This window comes from Hesperophylax consimilis, chromosome 8 (assembly GCF_061612785.1).
Source record: "Hesperophylax consimilis isolate HC1 chromosome 8, BYU_Hcon_1.0, whole genome shotgun sequence".
Taxonomy (NCBI): domain Eukaryota; kingdom Metazoa; phylum Arthropoda; class Insecta; order Trichoptera; family Limnephilidae; genus Hesperophylax; species Hesperophylax consimilis.
Window position 1 is genome coordinate 31,785,452 of NC_142843.1, and position 19,325 is coordinate 31,804,776.

The window sequence follows — 19,325 nt, forward strand, 5'->3', positions numbered from 1 at the left end:
TTTTTACTCCAAATAATGTCAGGAATCATTGGTTAAAGTAAGTCAAGTACGTCCCTTAACATTCTGTATATGAAATACCTACACAGATCTAGAAAACCATGGTCTGTGTGAACACATGATTTTTCTCACTATATATAATGGTTTATTGCCAACAGCGGAATAATTTTCCAATAAAATATAGTTCTATGCTTTTTTGAATCAATAAAGAGACTACCGAAATTTTATTCTCTTGTTTTTCGATTCCCGTTTCGGAAGAGGGTAATAAATTTTGTCCTGTCGCAGAGTTTAAGTGAACTTTCCCGACCTGACTCGGGGGGCATCAATATATAATAGAAAAGCTCCTTGAATTCTATATTGTTACCTAACTTTGTACCTTCGACGTCATTTCCGGAAACTTGTCCACTTAGTTCGCGTAATTGCACTTTTAAAAAGGCGCCTTGTTTCCCAAACACCTTTGGTTCAAGCGACACTTTATTCCTGTTGGTTTTTTCTTTCTGTTTACTGACGACTTCCTTATCTTTGTTGTGTTACGTCCTGTAAACTTTTAAGTTTGCTTGGAGATCTCTTCTCTCCGCCCTTGCAACGTTCGTTCGTCAATAAATTTATTGCACCAAAACTTATTCCGCTCATCATGCTAATTAATATAAAGGTAATAATATTACGTAAAATGACGAATAAGTTTTTTATAAATGGAATAGTAATAATTATTATTAGGATTATAATCGGCGTTATTAATTCTTTGCTAATATATTATACATTCATGGTGTTAAAAGACGCAACGGACATACATTATCAGGCTATCCCTGGTGTTATTTGGAGTAAAAAAAGTGTAGGTGACATTTTTGTCTCCGGTGACTTTATTTCTTTTTCCAACTAAAAACATTTAAATCAGTAGATATTGGACAGTTAGGGTCGGAGTGGGGGTTGGGTGGTTACTCGGCTGAGTGACCAGCGACATGTGAAAGAAAAAAAGTGTTTTTGAACCAAAAAAAAATAAAGAAAATTATCAGCGGAAACCGAATTTCAATTTCACTTCTACAAATGTAGCAAAACAGTTTCAAAGCACATAATTTCTCAATGAATTAATTAGTTAATAGTTAATCAAACTAACTTGTCAAATTATTACGTTATTACAACACTGGTTTGTATTCTCGACCTAATTACTGGTAGGTACATATGGAGTTATTTAATATTGATCTTCGGTGGCAGAAGTTTCTAGGGTAACTTTGGGTTCTGCGTATATACACATTTATTATTACCGTGACTACGTCGGTATGTTGATCTTTATTGTGTAGAGTGTAGACAATGCGGGAATTGTGAACACGCGAAAAAACATTTTTTCCTTTCTTGTATCTCCGGTATTAATTTTTTAAAAGCTTTCTCCGTCAATATCTAGAATGTTCATTAGTTTAAATTTAAAATATGTATTCTATGCTATGCAATAAGTTTTTCATTGAATCCTCTGGATTGCTATGTAGCAAGATATAAAATAAAAACAGTCATTTAAGAAATATTTATGAATAAATTCTCTTATTTGTTGTTCAACGGCTCGTACCTATTTTCCAGATTTTTCACTTTTTAGTTGTATTTATTATATCGGAAAAGTCCAATTTGTTAATGTGAAAAAATGGACAAGGTTTTTAAAAACTTTTGACGAGAATGAATTAAATGCTTACTGGGATCCGGTTGTTCGTCGCCACGCCACACAGTGGGCTGAAAATCGCCTTTCATAGACATAGACACTTGAATTTTCAAGGGTTTTTTTTTGGCTAGAAATGGATTCTGCTGATCATTACTATGCTATAAAATGTCGTACGAAGCAATTGCGTGTACAAATGAAGGAGTTATAATTTTTTTAAGAAAAATTTGTATGGCGCTGACATTAAAAATGAGGCTATCTCTGGAATCATAAGGTTGGCCGTTCTATCTTTACACACAGATAATACTACTATTTATTTGTATTTTTTTGACATACTTCATATTGTGGCGCAAGATGCGATTTTTTTTTTTTAAATCCTCAAAGTTGAAAAAAACCCTTTTTAATGTTAATGATTCATTTTATGCTTAAATGCTTTTAGGCTTGCAGTGTAAATAAAATATTGTAAACTAGACGAAGCATACTCATATGTAAATCATTTAAGCATTAAAATGAATCTTCAACATAAAAAAGTTTTTTTTTCAAATTTGAGGATTTAAAAAAAAAAATCACAAGTTTCACCACAATTCGTATGTCAAAAAAATAAAAATAAATAGTAGTATATTTGAGTGTAAGGATATAATGGTCAACCTTATGATTCCAGAGATAGCCTCATTTTTAATGTCAGTCCCATACAAATTTTTCTTTGAAAAATGATGACTCCTTCATTTGTACACGCAATTGCTTCATACAAAAGTTTATAGCATATTAATGATCAGCAGAATCCATTTCTAGCCAAAAAAAATATACTTGAAAATTCAAGTGTCTATGTCTATGAAAGGCGATTTTCAGCCCACTGTGCACAGTGTTTTGGCTTGCAGTGTAAATAAAATATTGTAATCTAGACAAAGCATACTCATATGTAAAGTATTTAAGCATTAAAATGAATCATCAACAAAAAAAAAAATTTTCAACTTTAGGATTTAAAAAAAAAAAATCGCACATTGCGCCACAATATGAAGTATGTCAAAAAAATACAAATAAATAGTAGTATTATCTGTGTGTAAGGATAGAACGGCCAACCTTATGATTCCAGAGATAGCCTAATTTTTAATGTCAGCGCCATACAAATTTTTCTTTAAAAAATTATAACTCCTTCATTTGTACACGCAATTGCTTCGTACGACATTTTATAGCATAGTAATGATCAGCAGAATCCATTTCTAGCCAAAAAAATACCCTTGAAAATTCAAGTCTCTATGTCTATGAAAGGCGATTTTCAGCCCACTGTGCGCCATTGCTTTTTAGATGAAACTATAACTTATACGTCCGTCATAAATGTCAAGAACACCGAGAACAATCGGTTCACATTTCGCCACAACGGCAATGGCCTCACGTGAGCTGAATAATCCAAAGATTACCGTTTGCTTTTTTAGTGTGTATTTTTAATGCAAATTGCCGAACTGATGGTGGAAAAGTGGACAGCAATAATTATTGCATCGTACCCAAGTATTAAATTCCTTGAATACGAAATCAACGCCTGGTCATATTAATTCAGCAGTGGACTGGTTGCTAGCACATGTGCCCACTGTCAATATTATATTAATATTCTACTTAGGTAAATATGTACGCAGCGTATTTTTTTTTTCAAACAATAATACATAAATTCCATGTCCATTTCATGTTGAAAAGAAAACACCGACAATGTTACCGTTCACCATAATTTCATTTAAATTTTTTACTCCACATAATATCAACAATCACTGGTTTGGTTAAAATAAGGCAAGTACATCCTTTAACATCTTCTATCTTCCATGGCAGATAGTCCCTCCACACAACATACCCAAAGATGACACAGGTCACGAAGGAAATTATTTTTCTTTTGGAGTCTTTTCAGAAATGTTATTTGACTGAGGATTGAACCTTCCCACCCAGGAACTGGAATAGACAATTAAATAACTGGAATAGACAATTAAATAACTGGAATAGACAATTAAATAACTGGAATAGACATTTAAATAACTGGAATAGACAATTAAATAACTGGAATAGACAATTAAATAACTGGAAAAGACAATTAAATAACTGGAATAGACAATTAAATAACTGGAATAGACAATTAAATAACTGGAATAGACAATTAAATAACTGGAATAGACAATTAAATAACTGGAATAGACAATTAAATAACTGGAATAGACAATTAAATAATTGGAATAGACAATTAAATAACTGGAATAGACAATTAAATAACTGGAATATACAATTAAATAACTGGAATAGACAATTAAATAACTGGAATAGACAATAACCTCGCCAAATGCCAGTTGGGTAGGACCGACTGTAATGTCATCCGATTTCAGAGAAATGCGTGTATTGTACGAATGCATTGTCATCGACAAACAATCTATCTGCCGAGTTTCACCTCGATCCAATATCGGGAAGCGGGTTAATTTCCACTTCTTTGATACATTCTTTCAAGAAAACAAAAATGATTTTCAAATAGATGTATTAACACATTGTAGTCGGGAGCTTCAAACAATAGACTCTAGCCTATAGCGGGTGTTTTTCGCAATTAGCGCAAAAATATATCGCTTCAGCTAAATCTTCACCAGAATGGGCAGACACATTATAAGACATTTTTGAAGGGTAAAAGAAAATATCAATTAAATAAATTCCACTAAAAAAACACGTCTGTTTTGTAACTCTGTATATCATAACTAAAGCACGTGTAAATTAGCGCCACTCTATCTTCACAAGTAACGAGTTTTGGGAATACATCCAATTGCTAAACAATTTTTTGTTATCTCTCATTCAGGAAATGTTTATTGTAATAACATCCTCGGGATTATCTCATAAGAGTAAAGGTCCAATGAATTTATTACACGTCATAAAAATATACAAGGTACTCATATTCCCAGTACAACTAACAAACCATCTTTGAAATTTAACACGATAAAATTGCCCAATTATTGCATTGCAATTATTGCAATTATTGTATGTAGTTTGTAATGTCTTCAAGCGTTTAGATTAAATAGTCACGGGAAATAATAATAATAATTTTCCTTCCTCGCCTTTGAAGTGGAGCCGGCGTAAAGGGTATTTTTACCTGTCCCGCCGATAAGCATCAGTCGGCCGCGCGGGTAAAAATACCATTCCCGCTCATAGTGCGTTAAGAAGGTATAATATTTTGGTCACGAAAAATAATATCAGAAAAAACAAGCTTACCCTTACTGTTTGAGAACTAAAAATTCATTCAAGAAAACGAAAGTGCAATTCTATTTGAATTAAAAAATATATTAATTCTGGCTTTACTTTTCTTGCATAGGTTTATCAAGGTTTTCGAATAATATTTTTCCTTTCCTTTGATCATAATATTTGCATGCGTATTTCAAGGTTTATTAATGCATCCGTTCTCTTTTTATAAGTCGAGAGTAAATATTTTTGTCGGCCAAGTAATGTTGGTGTTTAACTTTGCTTTCTTAAAGATTTGGGTATAGACGTGTGTAATACAAAGCTACTATGTAGGTAGTACCTTCGAACCGCTGAAGTATGGCCTGTCACTGAAGATGGAATGGCTTGCCCGGTGGCCGGTCCTCCATACATCTCCGATTGTACAATGCCCGTACCGCGTGCGCGTGCAGTACTCCACTAACCAACACACTGGGGAAGCGAAGCCACCTAATCAATACGAACGGTAATTCCTCTAACTCGAAGTTTAAGGGAATGGTTATAAGACTGATCGTTTTGTGGGGGGCAATTTATAAGAACTTTTCTTGTTGATCTGATTAAATCAGCCGAGGTCGTACGGAATACCAAGCTGCGACCTTTCACTCTGGAAGCCTCTCACTTGGTTTAGTTTCTTTATGTCAAAGTTCATTCGCTAAAATATTGTAGCCGAAAAATATAGTAAGTACGTACTCACCATATTTTATTTATTTGCTTTATTTTACTTGTACATTTATAAGTTACTAATTTCGACGGCCTCCGTGGTCGAGGAGTAAAGCTCTCGATTGGCAAACTGGACGTTGTAAGTTCAAATTCCGGTATGCGCAAGTAAATTTTATTTGTTTAATATGTGTTATTTCAGGATTAAATCATTTCAAATAATATAAGGTATATATTTCGGCGCATTCCAGAATGAAAGATACTCTCAGTATCGCCCTGATGTAAGACTACCATCTATAATTGAAACGTTGCTTGAAATGACTTTAGACGACTTTGGGGACCAGATCTTAAAAGCCAGGTACTCCTCCACCTTTCTCTTACCCATCTCATCCCCCTCCTACTAACTTCAGTCTTACAACATGCCCCAATCGGGGATGCCATAGCCTCACTGGCTCCATACGGCTGGGAGCAGTTGGGACTCTTGTGCCTTATTCACATTAAAAATTATAACTTAATTTAAAAATTGGTGTAGTTTTATGGTTTAGGGCAATGCATTATATTTCACCCGTTTGTTTGTATTTTGTGTTGTTTTATTTATTATTTTATTGATACATTTCTGTACGGATTTTCAAACATTATATTAAAATGTAGGCCTTACTGGGTACATTAACCGTGCTGAGGCATCCATTTTACAATTCAATAAAAAGGTTATATGAAATAAAATAAAATAAAACTGAGATTAAATAAATTAAAATACAACAATACAGGCGATAATGGAAAAACAAATGAATAAAAAAAATCGGCAAATATTATGAGATACGGTTGTCTATAATGAGGTGTGTATTACGTAGGATATATTTATGTTTTATTATTTTACGTAATATAATTAACAAAATTTTGTCTTTTTTGTTCTCCATTTTTTAATTTTATATCTGGAATGTTTTTTGTTTCCATCATTTTTTGTATCGAGTGATAGATAGTCGAATGCTTTTATTGCATGGTGTTAATTAAAATTTAAGTGTATTTATAATTTTGTTACCAACTGGAGATAAGCAGGATGCACGATTTTATTACTAGCGGGACTATCAGGCTTCGCTCAGATTTTATTGCTATTTTTTATTGATGGACTGTTGAAAAATATGGAAAAAAATAAATTACTGAGTCCAAAATGAACTGGAATAAGGGGCCTGATTCATTAAAAAAATTATGCCACGTATATTGCTATCATTAGCAAGCCTGAATATTAGTAGCGTGAAGTTTTATTCCCAATTTTTGAACAAAAAATTGGTTGTGTAATCTTTTCGGATTTTGTAAAACGGTATCCATTTAATTAAGTAGTCTTAAAACTACTGAAAAAGCGGCAAACTCAAATCGATAAATGCTGTGGATTTTTAACTATCTGAATTTTTAAATCACGGTTAATTTTGGGCGGCTGATTCAATATATTGAAGACAGATAAGTTTGTCGAGGCAGCCTTTCGTGTGTTTTAAATAAAACGGAAACAGTTTAATATTTCCTTCCTTACTTAAAAACGCGTTGTGAATATTATCTGTCATCAAAACAGTGAAAAACTTGACTCATTGTCATCACCATGGCATTTGTTGGATTAAAATGGTCTTAAACCAGGCTCAATGCCGGCGTGTAAGAATCTAATAAGTAAGACCGGTAAAAGCATGTTTTTTAAAAAAAACGCCATCTATTGGATGTAAAAACAAAGTTTCTCTGTCAGCACACACAGATTGTGCCACAGCAACGCGTGACAGGGTACATCTAGTATTAAAGAAGAAATATCAAACTCACTTCCGTTACTTCTATGTTATTAATATATTGTTTAATGCTAGGTAGATCTACGTCATCTAACTTATTGCATTACGAAAATTTTATTTTCAATGCTCTTTCAAAGGGTCACGAAGTCGAATCTCATCTATACTGATTTTGTTAGCCTTGGATACTGTTTCTCATCGCATCTTAATGGAAAATTTAGAATGTTTGGGAATAAGTGGTAACTTTTTCGAATGGCTTAGACATTATTTATCAAATACGAAACTATCTGTAAAAATTACGTCCACATCTTCCCACACTTTTTCTCCTTTAGTGAGGTTCCCCAAGGTTTCCACCTAGGACCAATTCCATTTCTACTATTTATTAATGACATCCCTTTAATTTTCGATAATATTCAGTTTCTCCTATTCGCCGATGATCTAAAGATATTTAAATCTATCGAAAATTCTTCTCATTGTTTGACTCTGAAAATTAACTTCAATAAAATTTATAAATGGTACCTCGTAAATAAATTAAACCTAAATATAGACAAATGCCAAACGATCAGTTTAATTATAATGTCAATCTTAAAAGAGTCTGTTCAGGATTTATCTTTGACTGGAAATTACGCTTCTTGGATCATAACTAGCACCAGTAAAGGATTACAATAGTTAGATTTATTCTCAGAATTACAAAAGTCTTTAAGAACCTAAAATCCATAAAATTATTGTACACATCTTTAGTTAGAAGACATGTAGAATATAATTCATGCATTTGGTGTCCTCATTTTAAATCTCATTGCTTATAAATTGAAAAAATTAAAAATATTTTTTACGCTTTACTAATTTAAAAATTGATATTCCTATAAATTAAATCAATTTGTGTAATTTACGAAGTAAACTCAATTTATCGAAACTATCTGAAAAGCGAAATATATTTCATCTTCTTTTATGAAATGGCTTTAGTCATGTTAGGTGACCAGTTTTAAATAGCCAGGTACAGGTACTTTCTCGCCTTCTTCTTTCCCAACTCCTTTCTCTCCCCGCTACCTTCAGCCTTACAACATACCCTAATTGGGAATGCCACGGTCTTGTTTGGTTGGGACCAGTTGGGACTCTTGTGCGATGTTCACATAAGTTTTTTTTATGTATAGTTTGCTTCACCGTCTTAAATTTTTGCTTAATCATCCGTTAATAAAAATAAATTTTATGACGATGGAGCTTAAAGTGTCTCATTTCCTTTATCTTACCTTTGTTTACGGTTTCATTGCATTTTTGCACTCTCTCTTAATTGCCAATAAAAATTCTTGAGCTGTAATTAAAATACGGCGGCAAATCTTATTGTAATTATCGGGCAGATTTATTTATTTAAAAAATGAAGTGATTTAAGAATTCGATAGTAAATAAGTACATAGTAAATTCAAATATATAATTAAAAAAATGCGTATATCATCCTCAAACATACTAATTTAGATTGTTTGTGATGTACATTATTCCTGCGTGAAATTATTCACGTTCAATGAACTCAAATTTGCTTTGATTTCAAGTGTCATTTTTTTAAATTGGAATTGTGAGAAAAATAATTCAATCAAGTGATAAAGATGTACCTACCTATAGTACAATATTAAAACGGAATGTTCATTTGGAAAATTAACAAAATTGTAATTATAATATTCACTGGTCTGCGCTTGTATAATAGTATCTGTGGGAGTTATCTGGACCCTCTAAAAGATTCCTATTTTGCAGGAATTAGTTACCTATTCAAAAGCCTACAATTAGTCAACCAGTCTTTCGAATAAGGCTTTTGCTTTGGGTATGTGCTTGATAAATTTACTAGCGCAGACTCGTGAAAAATCACGAGATCTTATAATTACAATTTCGAAAATAACGATTTAAATATTTTTCTATTCAAAATATTAGATTATAGGTAGTTACTTTATCGCTTTTATGAATTTTTCACATAATCAGTTTAATTTTGAAACTGACACTTTCATCGAACCAGAATTACATACAGAAGATACACAACCGAAATTTATATGTACTGAGTGCTGGGCCGAGCAGTGTACTCGGCCGAGTGCTCGGCTGATGTGATCAGTACAGTCTAGTACGGCCTAGTAGCGAGCAAGTCGGGCGAGACAGTGGATAGAAGCAAGGCCTAATGACCTCTCCATCTGCATACTCAATTCGGCTCTCCGTCCGGTTAGTGCGGTCAGCCGAGTCAGCCAGCGAGAGTAAAAATTTTTTTTTTTTGCAGAGTGTGAAGTTTGTTGTTGTAAAACTCTATTATATTTTACTCTTTTACCTCCACCGTAAAACCATGTTAACAGCGCTTTAAACTAATCTCAATAAACTGATTTGCCCACTGTCTCTTCTACACCCCTCTTCTTCAGTATGTTTCTCGGCCGAGTAACAAAACGAGTGGCTCGGCCGAGCATTCGGCAGGTGTAATCCGGCCTTATGCGCAGCATCTGTAGTCATTCTGCTCTGCAAATTTGATTTGTATTTTTTCTGTTTGCTCCGCGTCTGTGCAAATTATGATAAACTGCAAAGGTAAACATTAAAGTTACTGTGTGGCCTTATTTACATAGTACCCGTGTTGTTTCAACTGCTCTGCACCAGAATGTGCAATGTATGGACATTGCAGAAAATAACTCTAATCTTTATCTTGCAGCCGTTTTGAACTCCTTGTGTATTTAACCGCGGAGGCGTTGGTGTTTAGCAGCAATCTGTCGGCAGTTTCCTTCCAAAGTGTATTTATAATTTTATCATTCAGCGGTTACTTATTATATATATTATAGGAATCTATTAGCAATTTTCAAGTTAGAACGATTCGTTCTCCAGATTCCAATGATTCGGTTGCCGACCTTCTCGTTTCTCGCCATATAATTGTCATACTTTTTTTTTTGCTTACGCAGGGTTGTCGCTCCTTTCGGGAAACAGTGAACGTAATATTTTATTCAATTCTAACAACTCTACCGGATAAAAAAAATCCATAAATAATCCTAGTAAAATGTATTTTCTACGCTCCCTAATATTTCAAGAAACCAAAACAATATAATTCCTTTATATGAATCCTGATATTATTAACGTCGTAAAAAATTACGTTAAACCTGCCAATACATAATTTGGTTTGCTTTAAATTTAAAAACGAATAAATTGAGTTCTACGAATTAAACACATTAACCATAAAACTAATTCTACCAATAGTAAAGTTTGCAAAAATTCACTCCACCTATGTTTTAAAAAACGGATGGCGCAGATAACTTATTTTATAATTTGAAAAAAAAATTCATCAAACTAAAATACGCAATATCTTATTTTCAAAATTCATTTCAAAATGACGCTGCGAAAAACTTGTTGCGTTAACCTAGAAATTCGAGAACGAAAAAGTTTTGCAGACTTAATGACCCCAGTTCGAGAATTTTTCTGCTTTTTTTACAGATTTTCGCGCGGTACATGATTTTTTTGTTTAATTTTATTTATAAAGTCAAACCGTTCTGTTGATTTTTTTTATTATTTTGGTCTTATCCTGTCAATGGCCGCGTTAACGTATGTTAATATTATTTCCTAATGTAATCTGTCATGTTTCTTTTTCACTTTCCGTTGCGATTCTGACTCGGGTGAGAAAAAATATTTCTTTTGTTCGATATCATGTCTGCAGCAGACCACTGTATTAAAACTGCGTACCGTTCCGATTCTCGTAGACTGTTTGACGTCAGGCGGTTTTTTTTTTTAATTCGTTCGGTCGCTTATCGCACGGACAATCAGCGGTAGCGGTGTCCATGAAACCAGACAATGTAAACTGTGAACAATACTGCGGGAATTGCGTTGAGATACAAGATATTACAAGTGATGGAATTAAACGTCTTTGCGCTGAGTGCACGGAAACCACATTTGCGTGCATCTAAATGGGAACGTTTTCCTTCTGTTTATGAGTCGGTGAAATAAATCAGTAGTTTTTTTTGCGGTGAATGCATTGGCAAGAAATAAACAAATACGTAAGTTATTGTACTAAAGAGCAACAACTAAGTATTTTTTAATTATTTCTAAATATGTCTGTACGCACTTTTTGATGAAATTATTTTCGTATTTGTAAAAATCATTAACTTTGTGGCTCGTCATAATTTAAATTTGTTTTTGACTACTTTAATTTTATTTGAAATCTATCGGTTTCGGAAGAACCCTTCCTTCATCAGGAGAATATCAAAAACAGTTTTTAATAGTCTCCTGATGTAAGAGCAGTTCTTCCTAAACCGGTAGAGTTAAAATAAAATCTAAGTGGTCAAAAACAAATTCATGTGTTTTTAATAGTAAAATTATTTTCATTTTATCTTATTTGAAATAGAATAATTTCACACAATCTTAGCAATATATTACATTTTGCATAATAATTTGCAGTGGTGACGCATTCAGACTGGTATGCGAAAACTCTGTTGCTGCTGTTCATTTTCTTGCAACTGGCTTGTTAAAATTTGGCCCAAACGCAATATCTCGGTTTCACAAATTAACCTTCTCTACGCGTACACCCAATTTTTCACAAGTCTTATGTATAGATTTTTAGTTTATTTAAGTGTGCTATAAAAAAATTAATTATTGGTCAAATCATTGATTCCGTTCTAATCAATTTTGTTACGTTATGCTGCATATAAAGTATAAACTAGAGAAATTTACCGCGATTCGAGCCACAATTATGGGAAAGGAACGAATCAGCCTCAAGCGGCGTTTCGCGCCGTTTGCGGTTGCTTCGTTCCTCACCCATAATTTATTTATTTATTTTATTGTGTACAAAAAATTTTACAACATTACAGATACTTTATCTAACTAACTATAATTGTGGCTCGGCTCGCAATAAATTTCTCTAGTTCATACGCAGTCTTACAGGTTGTAAAATAAAATAATAATATTTTGTATATGGACATATTTCTCAAAGTTGGTACATGTTTTTATGCGTTCCGTTGATTTTACGGTCCACTTATAAGTTCCACCAATACCAGATCACTAGAAGTCGAGATTTTTTTCAGTGCAGAAATTCTGGGACAAATTACCATAATAATATATACATGTACTCCTCACCTCACTGACCAGAATACTAATAGAGGATATTAATAATGCCTAGTCAGTGCATACCTTCTGTTGCTGGGGCAGTTCAAGTATGCATAAAATACTGTTTAATAGTAATAGAATTCTGTACAATGACTATTCCGTAGTTTCGGAAAGGAATTAATGGATTCTATATTAGTTAAACGTGTTTTTTCAATGTTGGTTAAATTTACGTAAAGGCTGTAGATAAATTTTCTAAAAATATATAATGTCAGCTATTATAGACATCACAAATCTTACACACCTAAAATTAATTACAAAATCTAACCCCAATTTATAAACAATCTCTACAAATTATTCGTAATACGGTTAAAAACGGGATTGTAGGCTGTTTCCCGATAAACTTTTAATAACTTCCTCATAAATCAGAACACGTGTTGGTGCACCTGCATTTGCCTTGAAAATATAAAATGACGAAATGTGAATATATTATGATTTTCATGAACACGTGTTCTGACGTCATGATAATGCATTTCTCTTTACTAAAAGATTAACGGGAAAACTTCCAATCCATTCCTTAAGGGCGTGGAATCCCGCGTTTAGCCAGATTACTAAAAATAATTTTAAGAGATTCTCAATAAATTAGCAATATAAGTTTTCACGGTTAAATTTCGTTATGTTAAATACATTCATTCATTCTTCAGACTTTCAGGCATATCATCTTGCATCTTTAATCCTTTATACAATTCTGTGATTCTATTTTTCTCATATGCGCAATCTAATTCTATTAACATTTCTGGTGTCATAATTATGAATACTTATACTAAATACTATTTCATTCTTAAAGTATTAAGCATTTGACTATTCATAATTTTATGTATTAAAATTAATACATTATACAGCAGTCTCTTTTTTATTGGAATCCAATTCAGTTCCTCTCTCCTTTTTTATTAACCTTTGCAACTACGAACGAACCAATAAAAATCGTGGCACATGACAACGTAAACGCAATGTACAGACTGGCGAAACTATAATATCTATTACGGTTATTACTGTTAATTAAAATGAATGCTAGGGTTAACAATTTATATCTTAGTTAATTTATAACTTCACTCTATTTTGATTGGTGATTGCAACCGTTTCTATTATTGTCAAAATTATGTTACCATAAGCCAATACCAATATTGGATTATCGCGTATTATTGAAATCCTTCCCGTGAAGTTTGGTTGTGTTTGTGTGAGAAATCCGTTTTCCATTTCAAAATTACCAGATTATCTCGAACCAACTTAAGATTATTCTAGAATCCTATCGGTTGGTACATTCTTACCAACTTCATTATTCCTTCCGTACGACTTCCAATGGTTCGATACAACACAATTCTACCACCATTTCGATTTGAATTGATATTGAACAACATAACGGTGCTCTACTGTAATGGTTTCGATTTCAATCATCGCTGCCGATCTTGTATCAATATATAGTCTGGTCACAACACAATGGCGGTGCGCGCTGATTCTGTATACTAGTCCCATCGAAAGATCGTTCTAGTATCTTGTATTTTTCTTTTTCAAACAAGAGTTGTGGGAAGGAAGGGGACGAATGTCAATGACTTCCGTACGAGCTCTCGATGGGATTAGTTTACAGTACGAATATTATACGAAGTATATTATAAATGACCTTGCAGATCAGATTAAATTCACCTGTGATGGTGTTGGTAAATATTTGTCATATTTAGACATGCACGGAGAAATATAAGTATTATTGATAATTATTTATCACGAACGCCTTTATGTATCTTTTTATGTATCTTTTATTTATCTTCGTTTTAACATACTTATTTTATCTAGTCTTAAATCCTGTATTCGTCTAGGATAACTTGAAACCTGTAAATTTGACTGTCCTAAAACGGGAATTCTTCCTAGTTGGACAGTCAAAAGCATAAAATGTAATCAATATTTAAATAATAAAATAAATAAATTTATTAAAATCCTGTTAAAACGGGATAGCATGCCGTTTCCTAACAAACTTTTATTACATTCAAAATATATGTGAATACGTGTTCATGCATCTCCGTTTGTCCTTGCACAATGACGAAATGCGAAAATATTTGATTTTTTATGAACAAGCTCCGACACCGTCATAAAACATTCGTGTTTTACTGATAGTTTATTAGGAAACGTGTCAATTCATTCGTTAAAGGCCTTCGGTCCCGTTTTTAACCGGAATGCGAATAATTTGAAAACATTATTAATAAATTAGCAATATTTTATATCTGTAATTTTTCTCCGTGCACTCTCAATACCCATCATTAACAAAATAATGCCTAGTTTCAACTAAATGGCTTTACGAAAAAACTGTTAAAAAAACCGGGAATTGAAAGTGATGCATTTAACTAGCAAATTTCGTTCAAATTTATACGGATAATTTTCTGCTTATAAGAATTTACATGTTCATAGAACTATTATTACCTACTAACAATGTTACGTTTGACGATAGGTAGGTACTGCCAAAAAGAATGAGATTGAATCGAAAATCCCAAAACAATTGATAGTAATGGATTGTTTCCTTTTTTTTTTCTCACAGTAATTAAGTTAAAACGATGCATTCTTTTTGGTAACTATGCGTGATAAGAGTGTGTATAAACAGTAAATATTAACCATGATTTGAATCACGTAAACTTGTGCATCTAATTATGATATCTAGGTATTTGGTTCTGTGTTTTTTGAATGCTTGTAAGTTTGGGTTCTCATATGAAACTCATTTATCACTCCCGATCATTGTAAAAAATCTTGTAAAATATGAAACAAAAATATTAAGAATATTTTCAGTTCAGTTAAAATAATAATCATACAGCGAAAGAGGTGTCGAAATTAATCGACGACTTCCGTAGTCTAGGGGTTGTGCTCTCGACTAGCAAGCCGGATGTCGCGAAATTTTATTCGATTAATTTGTATCATTTAACAATTTACTCATTTCAAATAAAATATAGTATATTTGCGACACGTTCCAGAGTGAAAGAAACTCATTGTATCACCGTGGTTTAAGACCACCTTTCAGAATTGAAACGTTGCTTGAAATGGCTTTGGCCGTGTTTGGTGACCAGATCTGAACAGTCAGGTAGGTACTTCCCCACCTTCCTCCTCTTCATCTCCCACCATCTTCAGACTCACATCTTATCCCAATTGAGGGGTGACCGGATAAATCATCACAATGATAATTCATCACATCTTTAAAAAGTTATATAAAGTCATGGAAAGTGATGAAACACAAACTTTATTGACTGGGTTAAGTAGGTTAGATTAGGTTAGGTTAAAAAATAAATATTTTATATCACACTTTTCAAAAGTGTGTTGAATTGTCACTGTGTTGAGTTATCATGGAACCCAACTGAGGATGTCACAGTCTCACTGGCTCCAGACGGTTGGGAGCAGTTGGGACTTTTGTGCGGTGTTCACATAATTTAAAGTGTAAATAATAATAATTGAAGCTATCAAAGGTTCATGGGTGTATTTAAAATCGTAAACTTGTAATGTAAAAATGAATACTGTTCTTTAAATTCCCAACCAAACAGGTAGGACGCACCCTTTGTAGATAATATATATACCAATATGCAAGTAATGCAATTATGTAGGTATCCAACCAAGATGTCTCAGAGACAAAATGCAAAAAAGGGAAGGGTTACACGTCTATGAAGTTGAAAAACTTTATCCATACTTCTTTGTCTATAATGATTTTTATGTTATTTATACAATCGTTACTTTACTATCGGTTTTCTTTTATCGTGTATTTTTACCTGTTATTTATTTGGATTATGTTTTCATTTTAGATGTCTTCCAAAATATTTCTGCCGAAAGCATAATAAATTAAATTAAAGCATTTAAATGGGAACCCACAAGATTCAAGAGCATACTCCATTTGACAAATCATTAAGCATTTGTATCCTATCTTAGAAGAGAAAAAAACTCGAAAAGACAGTTTATTTAGATAATAATAACACTTTCCACGGCAAATAATCTGGCCTAATGGTGGGTGATTATGCAAACCACCTTTCGTTCTCCCAGCGGCCTGCAAATCTGCTCGTAACAGATTAAATAAATATGAAACTTGAAGTGAAACACATTTTGTACTTGATACTTCATACCAACCGCGGATACTTTTTCGCAAGCCGGGTTTTTATTTTATTTTTATTTTTTTTATGTGACACCTCACAAGAGTGTCCCTGCCTGTGCAGTGTACAGACAGGGGAACTATGTCACCACCCGGTTGGGCGGCGTTGTGAGGCGGAATAAGGTAGGGGCTGTAGGAAGGGATTTGTTAATGCGGGCCTTGAAGAGGCTCGGATTATAGGAGGGAGGAAAAACAGATGCCGGTAGCTCGTTCCACATACGAGCCGACTTACACAAAAACGAGTCGTAAAAACGGCCCGTTCTCATGAAGCCAACGTCAACCGTGAACGGGTGTTCAGTTCGTGTCCGTCGAGTTTCACGCACGTGCACCGGTGCATCAGGAATCAATGCTGCTAGCTCCTTGGAGCAGGCTCCATTGAAATACCTGTAGAACAGACACAGCATGCCTACATTGCGTCTATGCATTAGAGAAGGCAATCGGTCTGTTAACAACGGGTTGTCAATCAGACGGATCGCTCTCCTTTGCACAGATTCAAGCAGGTTTATCAAGTATTTTGGGGCACCAGCCCAAAGGTGGCTGGCTCCCAAATTCAATAGTTGGGCGGACTTAAGACAGCGTCTGTATATGATGGGACCAAATTGCAATTGTGTACAAAAACTTTAAGACCTCCGTAGCATAGTGGTTCACGCAACTTACTATGCCAAACTACATACTACATCAAAGTATAATCTGATGTATCTATTCTTGTGAAACAACGTTCGCGACATTCTCGACTCATTCGATATCGTGGTGAGTAAATAAAAAGTAAAAATAGTGAATAATTTTTAATTATTCATGTAATTATATTGTTTTGAAACTAATTTCCATTAAATGCTGGTACATTCATGTTTTATTCGTTTTTTTAAATCGTCTATAAGCGCTCTTGATAAAAAATTTCGCCATACAAAGTTCAAAATCAAAATTAGCAGTTTTTTATCATTGTTTGTACTTGTAGTATTATTTATGACTGTTCTAAGAATAATGAATAATCTTCATCTTCACATTCCTCGTCGAGGGTTAAGGCTCTCTACATGCAAGTGGTAATCAAGAGGTCCCGGGTTCAAATCTCGGCGTGCGCAAGTAAATTTTATTTGGTTGTTATTGTTATTTCACGATTAAATAATATTAGGTATATTTGCGGCACGTTCCAGAGTATCGCCCTGATGTAAGACCACCATTCAGTAATAAAACGTTGCTTTAAATGGCCTTAGCCGTGTTTGGTGACCAGATATGAATATCCAGGTGCTTCCCCACCTTCATCTTTCCCATCTGCTTCCCCTCCCACTAACTTCAGCCTTACAACATGCCCCGATCGGGGATGCCATAGTCTCACTGGCTCCAGACCGTTGGGAGCATTTGGGACTCTCGTTTGGTACATACAAACACATAAAAAAGAAAAAAATCTACTAAAGAGTGTCTACCGAGTTCGTAAATATAATTAAATGAATATTACGTACATGCAATTGCCTGATGTTTGTGTTACCTGCTCTATGAGTTACGTGTTCGATTGTGGCCTTGACGTATCCAGATTGTTCTGCCACTTAAATGTCTAGATTCTAGACAAACATGTTACGACCATTTCTTTCGGTACAAGTTTTTGTTAACTTGCCTCTTTTGTTTCTGGGAATCCAAGACACTTCAAATCGTAATAATTGTACAGCTACTAGTTAAAATTCACGCTCAACTTTTAACCATGTTGCGTGGCTCGACTGTCGATTTTGTCGGTCAGTGCCCCCCGACAATGGTAACATTCACTTGCATTATGTATTTCTGTAGATTGGTTGAATAAAGTGCTAACAAACAGTGTTCTAACTCGTTCTAGTTTATTCCAAAGCTGAAATGTGGAGGATTGGTATATTGGGTATATTCCCCAGCTAAGGATAAAGAACGGGATTCCACCTTCTTGAACACTAAATCTTACTCACTTTAGTTACCTCCAGTGTGAACGTATTCATTTTTTGTAGATACCTACAAAAACCCATCTACCGGGATCGTAACCAAAGTATCTAAATGCATGAGCACATATTAATTGAAGCATTGGTATTATCTATACCTACCGAATCTATTAACAAGAATGAAGAAATATTTCACGTGTATGAAGATGTATTCTTGAAATGGGGAAGGTGTTAATAAATTACTTATTATGAGGCATTTTAATGGGCAGCTTCGAAGAGAGTGGAAAATAGATATAATCAAAAGTGAACGGTACCTATTTTGAGTAGTTAAAACGTCCTAATTGGAATTTCCGTGATATTCATTTTTTTGTGGCTTGCTATGGGTACTGCCGTGGTAACTAAAATGTTTTCTGTCTCTTTTAAGACTCTCAAAGAAGACGCTGTATTTTTACTACCATTCAATTCAAGTCAATTCAATTTATTAATTTTAAAAACATTACAAAATTGTTCATTTTAAAATACATTTGGTAAAATAAAAATTCTTACATAAATATAAACAGTGGGTAGGGTATCTCAACTATACTAGTAATAATAGAGCTTGCCTTTTAAAGGCAGGTTCACTTATTCTAAAAATTCCGTGCCATAACAGTATGTACTCGTACATACCTCTGTATTGTGGAAACGAATGTAAAAATGAATTTTATCGTCTTTATACCAGCGTAATATTTTAAGTTTCATGAAATAGGTAGGTTCATAACTTTATGCTTTCAAGTCATTTTTTTTCTATTTTCTTCTAATGAACTCCATTTTACGAGTTGTGAAGATATTAAAAAAAATATGTACGTACTGTACAAATTTTCAATCAAATATTTCAATTTTATAAAGTAGTGTTCACAAACTTGACAAGTTCCAAAACAGTGTAATTTTATCTCCAGAAC

At 33.6% G+C, this 19,325-nt stretch overlaps 1 protein-coding gene across 3 annotated transcripts in view; it reads left to right on the top strand.

Annotated features, from left to right (window-relative positions):
- LOC149421895 (protein-tyrosine sulfotransferase-like) overlaps positions 1-19,325 on the top strand; it is a 399,323-nt gene that overhangs the window by 51,751 nt on the left and 328,247 nt on the right. The window contains exon 1 of one of the 3 annotated variants that reach the window (XM_089634139.1): positions 11,043-11,282. The exons of the other annotated variants lie outside the window; for them this stretch is intronic. The gene's annotated coding sequence lies outside the window, so the exon portion shown is untranslated. Of the gene's footprint in view, positions 1-11,042; positions 11,283-19,325 lie in introns of those variants that run through there. 3 annotated transcript variants of the gene reach the window in all.